At 48.2% G+C, this 9,349-nt stretch overlaps 1 protein-coding gene across 2 annotated transcripts in view; it reads right to left on the minus strand.

Moving 5' to 3' along the window:
• The window catches only part of EDAR (ectodysplasin A receptor), a 91,698-nt gene extending 84,072 nt beyond the window's left edge, over positions 1 to 7,626 (minus strand). For both annotated transcript variants that reach the window (XM_047746529.1, XM_047746530.1), the window contains exon 1: positions 7,387 to 7,626. The gene's annotated coding sequence lies outside the window, so the exon portion shown is untranslated. The remainder of the gene's footprint in view (positions 1 to 7,386) is intronic.
• Between the last annotated feature and the right edge of the window lie 1,723 nt (positions 7,627 to 9,349).

The raw sequence follows: 9,349 nt of genomic DNA on the forward strand, positions 1-9,349 counted from the left end.
ATTTTTATTTATTTATTTGAGAGAGAGAGACAGTGAGAGAGAGCATGAGCGAGGAGAAGGTCAGAGAGAGAAGCAGACTCCCCGTGGAGCTAGGACCCCGATGCGGGACTTGATCCCGGGACTCCAGGATCATGACCTGAGCCGAAGGCAGTCGTCCAACCAACTGAGCCACCCAGGCGCCCCTGTTTTTTTTTTTTTTTTTTCTATTTCTTATATCAATCTGTCTTTCTGTTTGTGTGAATATGGGGCTATTTGTCCTACTTCTTCCTTTCGATACCATGTGCCTTAAGAACAGGGGCCAGGTCTTCCATTTCTTTTAGCTCTTCTTACAAGACCTCGAGCAAAATCTGTAGCCTGGTATTCTACGGCAAATGCAGTGGCTGCTCTAATTTCACAAGGAAAACCTCCAGGGAGACCCTGGAGAAGTGCTGTTCAGGCCACCGGGGTGAACAGGACAGATGCCGCCCAAACCTACCAGCCAGTGCACAAGCAGGGAGCCCGCATCCTCCTTACTGGAGCCCCGTGGGGTGGGCAGAAGGATGCTCAGCCCGACAGAGACCTGCTTCTCCAGAGACCCCTGCTTTTACTTCATTTTTTTTTTATAAGCAGGAGGCAAATAGCTGGGTCCTCCGAGAACAGGGGACGTAGCATTTGTCGCTGTCTCAGTTCTGTTTATTCTGTAAACATAAGGAGGAGCCCCACATTCTACTATTCTTAGTTTTGCAATCCTCACAAAATAAATATTTGCCTTCAAAAGCAACAACTGTGATAATCATCAGGGTAATATTCTGAAGCGCCGCTTCCCTCACACACGCCAATTGCAGAAGTCAAGTCAGAGAGCTGTGTGTGGTCTGTTTGGATAATGAATTTCATGTGGAAAACTCACGTTGGAAACCGACTGGCAGCGATGGTGGCGGAAGCTGGGTCTCTTGGTTTGCAGACTTGACTCAAAACCAAGCGTTCCAAGTCACTGGCATGTCCCTGTCTTGGTTTCTTCTGTCCATAAAATGAGGAGCGAAATTGCTTAAATGAGTGCTGGAGGGGGACCAAGGCAATTGCTCACATCACAGTGGTCGTAGGAACAGAGCTGGTCTCTGCCGGAGGCCACCGGGATAGATCAGACGTGTGCTGCGTGGATGGGTCTAGCTCCCCCAGTCTCTGCAAGGATGAGCTAAACCCTGAAAGGGGTTCTGCCGGAATTGCTTTAAATTCTTCTAACTTAAATGATACTTACTGAAGATTTTATTACCCAGGGAGGAATCCATCAAGCAGAAGACCACTCTGCAAATCCCCTCATGCCCAGTCGCCCTGTACCATGTACCAGTGCCACCCCGCCAGCTGCCCAGCCCCTCCTCTGTAGAGATGCCGGCTTTCTGCGGGGGCAGAGAGGGGGGAGCGTCGAACAGCCACATCCCCAAAGTGTCCATTCTGAAGGATTTTCTTCATTACGGACAGGAGGGTTTAGGAACAACCATTTCTAGCCGTTATTAAGGACTAAATCTTAAAGAAAATGAACCTTGAAAGTCCTCTGAGGTGCTTTTAAGCAAGTGTGGTGCATTCCAGGATTTTTAAGGATTACAGTTTTTCTGGGCCAGAGGTAATATTTGTTATGCAAGAACAAAAAACCCCAATCAAAATATTAAGCCACAAAACCATATTTGCCAGGTAAACAAAATCAGCCAAAGCAACAGACATGTGCATCCCATCTGACCGTCCTCTGCGGTCTAGGCCCCCCCACTCCCTGCCCCGTACATAGTTTCAGGAGCTCGGCCAGATGCCATGCCCCTGAGTCCACCCCTACCTCTTCCCTCATGACCCATCCATGTGCCCTCAGTGCTCTGGGCTTCCCTGCAATGAGATCTCTTTCCTCCAGGTTGACCTCTCATCCTCATCCATCTCCACAGTCCTATTATTGGAAGGAACTCAAATTTGCCAGGTGTTGGCGAGCCACCTGCTGCTGCACGGGGCCGAGCAGCTAGGGTTCTCCCCAGCTCCTAGGGCTATGTGCAATGGACAAGAATATCTCTGGCATGCCAAACTGGCTGTGAAATTGATCTCTCAATTAGTTCCTCAACAGCATCCTGGGAGAGGAGGCTTCCTAACTGGATGTCAGGGCGCTGGGCTGCGCTATGAGAGCTGCTCTGCCTGCCCAACTCCATCTTTCCCAGTGCTGGGAAGTGCCTCTTCATCTTTCCAAGTGAGAAACGGGTGAGTGGAACTGACCTGGGGCTGGCTGCAGCAGGATCAGGTAGGGTGCGAAAGGGTAGGAGGCAATGTGGGACTCTATGGGAATGTTCAGTATTTTCTTTCGAATTTGAGATTGTAAAGAAATGTAAGCACGTGTTTCAAGTTGGTATCTTTAAAAATTTCTCAGGAAGGGCCCCTCTGTCCTTTGTTAATTGCAAAGGGAGCAGATGTTGGGTTGAAAGGGATCTGTCCTGCCTCGGTCTATACATGAGCCAGACCAGCCCTCTCGAGAAGAGCATAGCTGGAGACCAGACTCATGGCACGTGGGCATAGGTTTCACAATGTCCCAGCTAGGGTGCTGTGGGCACTGATGGTCCCCGAATGGCATGGGGCATGAATACTTCAGCCTGAGTTAATACATGGTTTTCTTTGCCTTCCTACCTCCCTCAGTGAAAGCCCAGACTTCTTACCATGGCCTCTAGCCTGACATGCTCGGACTCCTGGCTCTCTTCTCTCATCTCCTGTTCTTCCCACCTTTTCCTCTGCTGTCATCACACTGACTTCCTGCTGGTGCTGGCACGTCTTGAGTTCATCCCCAGGGCCTCCCCTTGGTTCTTTCCCTTAGTTCACTTAGGGTTTCACCCAGATAACATCTTCTCAAGGGGTCCGCTTCCCCAGGGCCTTCTCTCTGCTTCCCCTGCTTACTTGTTTCTTCATGGCCCTGGATTTACCCAAAACTACATCCATATTAATGTATTATGGCTTCCTTTTCCACGTTAGAATGTAAGTTCCACCCAACAGAACATCTGCTGTCCTCACCCAGGCACAGTAACACTGCATCACTGTGTCCCTATAAAGTGCCTGCTGTGAAGCAGGTGCTCAGAAAAGATTCACTGAAAGAACGTATATATTAAAACCAACATGAAATTCTACCTTCTTCTCTCTTCTGTGCCTGGCGTTTAAAAAGTATGGAACTAGAACTATGGCAGGATGGAAACTTCAAGAGAAAAGATTTGGTAATGGTCTGACAGTTGTCAAAACTCTGACACTGCCCCCCACCCCACCGCCCGCCATTTCTCATCTGTAGTCTAGATCTGCATGTCTTTCTTCATCTCCTAAGGAAGCACCTTTTGTCAGGATTACCGTGTTGTTGACAGAATTATCTCACTATTATTTTCAAGAGACTAATATCTTATTTCAGTATTTGGGCTCACCTTTTAGTTGCTTGTACACAGCTACTGGATGGTATAATTTAACAGTGTCAGTCTTAAAGGATCTAGAAACACCACAGCTAAGCTTGGCTTCCATGCACCTTAGGTCCTGCTACTACGAGTAATGACAACACGACTGTGGCTGTTCTGGCTCTGTCTGCTGATTCTGTCGGGACTCACACACCAGGGCACCTCCAACCACGTGCAGAGCACAGTCTGATTTCCCATCTTAGGAAGTAACTGGCTTGGTGGGTGGCACAGCTGTGGCTATCAACACAAGGGCCTTTCCCTATGTAAGGCTCATTACCACCCATCTGCTTTGCACAGTGATCTGATTTGTCAGAATGGAAAAGTAAAGGCCTCCTGGTTACGTGGGAAACTGTGCATACAGACTCCTGGGCCTTTCTGGGGGAGGCCTGGGCAGAGGAGACAGGTCCTCCAGCCTTGCCAGCTCATGTCTGTTCCACCTTGTAGCCAAACAGTGTGTTTGACACCCGGGGCACCTACCCTTTTAGAAATAACACGCATTTCTGTACCCAGAGAGGGTAGCTCTGCCTACTGGTAATGGTTTGCTTGTTGACTTGGGGTACACTTTGATGTTAGGCACCCCCTTGCTCCCCATTGTGTGATTGGAGCAACTGGTGGCCTTTCTTGGAAGGATCTTATTCATTCATTCATGGACATACAGCTGACCTTTGAACAACGTGGGGGTTAGGAGGGCCAACCCTTGAGCCATCAAAATTCCACGGAGAACTTTCAACTCACCAAAAATTAACTACTAATAGTTGACCAGAAGCTTTACCAGTAACATAAACAGTTGATTAATGCACATTTTTTATGTTATATCTATTACACGTCATAGTCTTACAGTAAAGTAAGCTAGAGAAAAGAAAATGTTATTAAGAAAATCCTAAGGAAGTAAAAACACACTTACTGTATAAATACTGTATTGTATTTATAAAAAAGAAAAATCTGCGTATAAGTGGGCCTGCACAATTCAAACCTGCATTGTTCAAAGGTCAACTGCACTTTTGCTGAGTGCCCACTATGTCCTATGGGAGGACTGAAGACACCTTGGGTTGTAGGATCCCTTATTTACCAGCAAATGAGTGGCCCACCCAGGGGAAAGTTTTTTCCTTGGCTTTAATTGTGCAGGTTACCCACGTTGGGCACTTCTCTGTGATGACCTCAGGACAGACAACAGTGAAAAACTAGAGTCCAGTCTCATTTGTACTAACAAGAGGCCAAGAAATCATTGGGATGCCTGAACCCTAAAAGCCATTTGCAATTTCTCTTAGTTCCTGGATGGAGTCACCTTATCCGACTCTGTTTGCACTATATACAAAGAGCAACTTGGTATTTCCCACACCAGGATCTCCTCTACTACTGAGCCTTCACAGGGACAGCCCACAAGAATGGAGCCTAGACTGCTTCCTCCTTGGTCCTGCCTCTGATAATGATGGGAGGCCAGCCACACAACAGTGTGGTGTGAGGGCTGAGCTCCAAAAAGGGCAGAAGTTTGCTCTTGCTACCCTCAGTTTTATCAGGTGGTTGTCCCAGAACCTTCGCCACATGTCCTTACAGAGGCAAGTATGTCCACCACAGACTCAGGGGACAGAGGTTCTAGTCCCGCCCCTCCAAATTACAAGTTACACAACATGATGCCCTGGGCTAGTGTTGGCATCACAGTCATTATCGGCCATATGGGGTTGGGCAGGCTACTTAACTTTTCTAAGCCTCCATTTCCTTGTTTGGAAAATAGGGAAGAAATGCATGGAAACACTTTTGCAAATGGTCTAGAAATGTAGGGCAGAAGTGAAGCGATGGGACATTAGCATATCGTCCCTTCTTCACTCTTTTGGCAAATAATAATTGGAGATTGCATCAAAGTCCTTCCCTGGTACGTGACTTCAAGATGGATTGCGTGACCCGCTGGGATGGGCGGCCCTCTCTGAGACAGGCCTGGGGCCTCAGTTTCCTAATTGACCTAATGTGCTAAGTGAGCTTAATGTAAGTTAATTAATGATACTATTGGGGGGTGGAATCACCTAGGCAGAGCCTCACACAGCATCAAAGAGGAGAGTAGGCAGGTGTCCTCTGGGATAATTGGGCAAACCGGGCCCTGGAGGAAAGTTGCTGGGAGGCGTGCAGGCAGGACGTTGAGCAGGCCTGGGGAAGGAAGGCGATGGGAGAGGCTGAGCCACGGAAGCACCAGGCTGGCTTCCCACATGCCATCCTGTTTATAGCTCCTGTGTTTGAATTTCAGATCTGCTTGAGTCTTTGCAGCTGGGCTCCTGGGCATTTCCTCGAGAATGAATTTCATTTTTTTAGAGACCACAAAACTCACTCAGCCGGACACAGAGAGGAGACTCGAGTGACCTGGCTTCCATCTGTGGTCTTCTGGGACCTAAGGAGCTTCGATGAGAGAATGCTCCCCAGTGAAAAGAGTCAATCTGGTTTGTAATGTGTGAAATAGGAGGTAAGGCCAGGTCTGTCTTCACTTCCCCGAACAAACATGGGGCTGCTGCCTGTGGCAGGTGCTCTGCTGGGTATGGGGACATGCTGATGCTTAAGACAGACACTTCTGAGCTTTGCAAATATGTATCTTCAACAAAATGAAAATCCTGTTTACTTTTAGAAATCAAGTAGTGGCCAGAGAGTGAAAACCAAACATTTCAGGGAAATTTTATTTACTTTTTCCTCCCAAACACATGTGCTTCCAGGATTACCCTTCCACTGTGCCATCACAAATTAATATTCCCTTGTATAGCTTGGCTCATGGAAGGATGGGGAGAAAGCTGACCCAGCCCAGAGCAGGGCCCCCAGTCTTCTCCTCTGCTGGGGGAAGTGAACACATGGGCAATCACCAGGACAAATGGGAACATCCCAACTTGGATGAGTAACTCTCTTTTTGGTGGGCTTTGTCAAAAAGTAACTTTAAATGGCTTTACCTTTGAAATGTCAGAGCATCAAGTCAGGCAAGGAATAGTCTCTATGTTAGCTATTTGAATTGATTCCTTTCTCCTTAGTCCATTATGGCTTTTGACCCTGTTAATATTTTGAATTAGCTGCTGTTTCATTCTTAGGGAGTGTCTCAGACATGCAGCCTCAGAACAGAGTAGTGGCTAGCTAGACAGCAGAGAAGGTGGGTCAGCCTCTGCTCTCTGTCCTTCCTGGCAGCCTTCTTGTACCCTGCGTCCCACCAACTCTGGAATGCCCCTGCTGAAGGGCTTCTGCTCTGCTATCCCATCACTTATTGTTTTAACTGTCCCTCTTGGACCCCCATCAGCCACCCTCCCACTCAGCGATCCCCTTCTGCTCTGCCCTAACCCTTCCCGCCCCCGCAGCTCAGGAGCGGTTGCTACAGGATGCCGGGAATCAGAGCAGGCTCCTGTGCAGGACCCAGACTACTCCGTGACGTGTCAGAGCACCCAGGAGAGCCTCTTGACTAGAAATAAATGCCTCAGTCATCAGAAATACATACATCCCCCATCGTGCATCCCAGAGACATCTGAGACGTGGGGTCTCAGACTTGATTCAAAATTGCACCGGGAAGGTCTGCTAGCACACCGCAGGTAACTCAGGGGAGACGCAGGTATGCGGCTAAATTCCAGCAGCTGCCTGTGGTCCCGTGAGCCAGGCTCAGGGGCAAACCTCGGAAACATACTGCTCACGATCTCCAGAGACCCCTGTGGACTTGGTAGCCAAAATCTTAAAGCCAGCTAAACACGCAGAGAATTCGGCTCACTAACCAAATGTGCAACCAGGAGCAAAGCAGGGTTTCTAATGTTTTCCTGAAAACAAAGGAACAATCTCAGGTCTTAGAACTGGTAGTGCAGATGCACCGTAATTGGTAAAGCTTGTTCAAACGCAACCCAAAAATGATGTGCATTTCAAAAATGTACTCAGGCCGTTTCTCAGCCCATGACACCTCTGTCTCCAACAGCTAAAGAGTTTAGGAAACCCAAAGAGAAGGACCGAGACTTACCTGGACCTGCTGGCGGGTCAGTTTCTAATCCCAACAGAAGACGGTCTGGGGAGAAAGGCAGGCAGGGCCCTGTGCAGGGCCGACAGGTTTCCCAGGTGGCCGTCAGGCAGCGCTCTGAGCAGCAGGTGGCCAAGCGTCTCGGGCGGACTGCAGAGCTGCCTGAGGCGAGGCACTGCTCTTCAGCCGGCCCCACTTTCCTTCTACTCCAAAGGGCTGTCCGAGAACTCTTCCTTGACTGCTCCGTCCCGTCTGCGTCTGCGAGTGTGCGAACTGGGTCCCTGAAGAGGGGCTTTCCCTCACTGCGGACTCACCTGCACCATCTAGAGGCCTCTCCCAGCACTGAGATGTCGGCGCCGCGCTGCGCAGGTTAACCCCCTCTGCAGCCCGCCCCGACACACACACCTGGCTTTTGACTTCCTGCCCTGAGAAACACCAGCTGGAATCTGTAAAATCATCAATTTCTCTTTTTTAGAGAAGGAAACTTGCTTCTATCAGAACAACCAAGGCCTTTGGCAACTGGAGTGCCAAAAAACTAAATTAGCATTAAAAGTCCATTAATCAAGACTTGTTCACCCAAGGACCCCCTACTGAGTTGGCCACAGGCATGGATACTCCTGCATCATTCCGAGACATGTTCACATGTCTGTGCACATTCCTGTCCTCCTCTCCCTCTCCCCCCAACACCTATAGCAGGCTTTGAGTCCCCAGATCTGTTTTCTCTCCTCTCTCCTGACACCCCACCACCGTATACCCCACAAAGCCCCAGTCACATATACCCCACAAAGCCCCAGATGGTCACATGTAACCCATTAAACCCCAGGCAGCCATATATATGCCATTAAACTCCAGATAGCCATGTATACCCTCATTAAACTCCAAATAGCCAAATATATGCAATTAAATTCCAGATAGTCACCTATACCCCATTAAATTCCAGATACCCATGTATACTCCATTAAATTCCAAATAGCCATATCTACCCCATTAAATGCCAGACAGCCATATATATCCCATGTAACTCCACGTATCTCTTACATATAAATATAAAAGAAGACTTCAGTTTCCTCCATATTGACCTCAGTCTGTACTTTCTAATTGATTAACTTCTTCTTTCTAGCTTATCTCTTAACTCAGGCAAAAGACCCTGTGGGTAAAGCCCCCTCTATGGGAACTGAAACTATCCCCTCAAGAGGTAAAGACTTCCCTGAGCCAGGAAGACCTCCATGACCAACCCCATGACAATGACCAAGCTGACCTTTATTTCCAACCTACATGTACCACCAGCCTTTGTTCCATGTTTTCCTTATGTAAACCTGGATGTGTTTTTAGCACTTTGGAGATGGTCTTGAGATGTTAGTCTACTGTCCTCCCAGTGTTGGCCTCACTGAAATAAATTCCTTCTTATTTCGCCACTACTCCTCTCTCTGCCTTTGGCTTTTGTCAGCAGTGAGTGGCCGAGCCTGGTTTGTTTGTGACCCCCACACCAAGGGCTCTTCCATCCCTCCACCCTAGTTACAGCTGACAATCAAGAAGATATCTGAAATACAAACATTTTGAAAGGACATTGCCTTTCAGTGTTTGTCCATTATTTCTCATAAATTAAATCATGAAGAACCCCCCACCCCCACCCCCAAGCCCACCAACACAGAGAGGAACAGAGCAGCAACTTGGTGCTGAATTTCTATGTTCTCCCTTTCCATCTTGTCCTCTCTGTCCTGAATACATGCAAGTTAATTCACACATGAGAAAATAAAGAGCCCAAGGGAGACACAGAGACAGAAATGTCTGGGACTGGGGCAGGGAGGTGGGGCAGAATGGTATTTACCCAATTTACTTGAGCAATGTCAATGGTTAATCCAGATAACGTGGGTTCCCAAATAAGAATTTTAACCTGAACTTTCAGGTTCAGTCTTTTATATGCCCACATGGAGCTCAAGCTGAGGGTCTGTGATAAATTGAAAAC

Source organism: Lutra lutra, chromosome 9 (genome assembly GCF_902655055.1).
Source record: "Lutra lutra chromosome 9, mLutLut1.2, whole genome shotgun sequence".
In the NCBI taxonomy this organism is placed as follows: domain Eukaryota; kingdom Metazoa; phylum Chordata; class Mammalia; order Carnivora; family Mustelidae; genus Lutra; species Lutra lutra.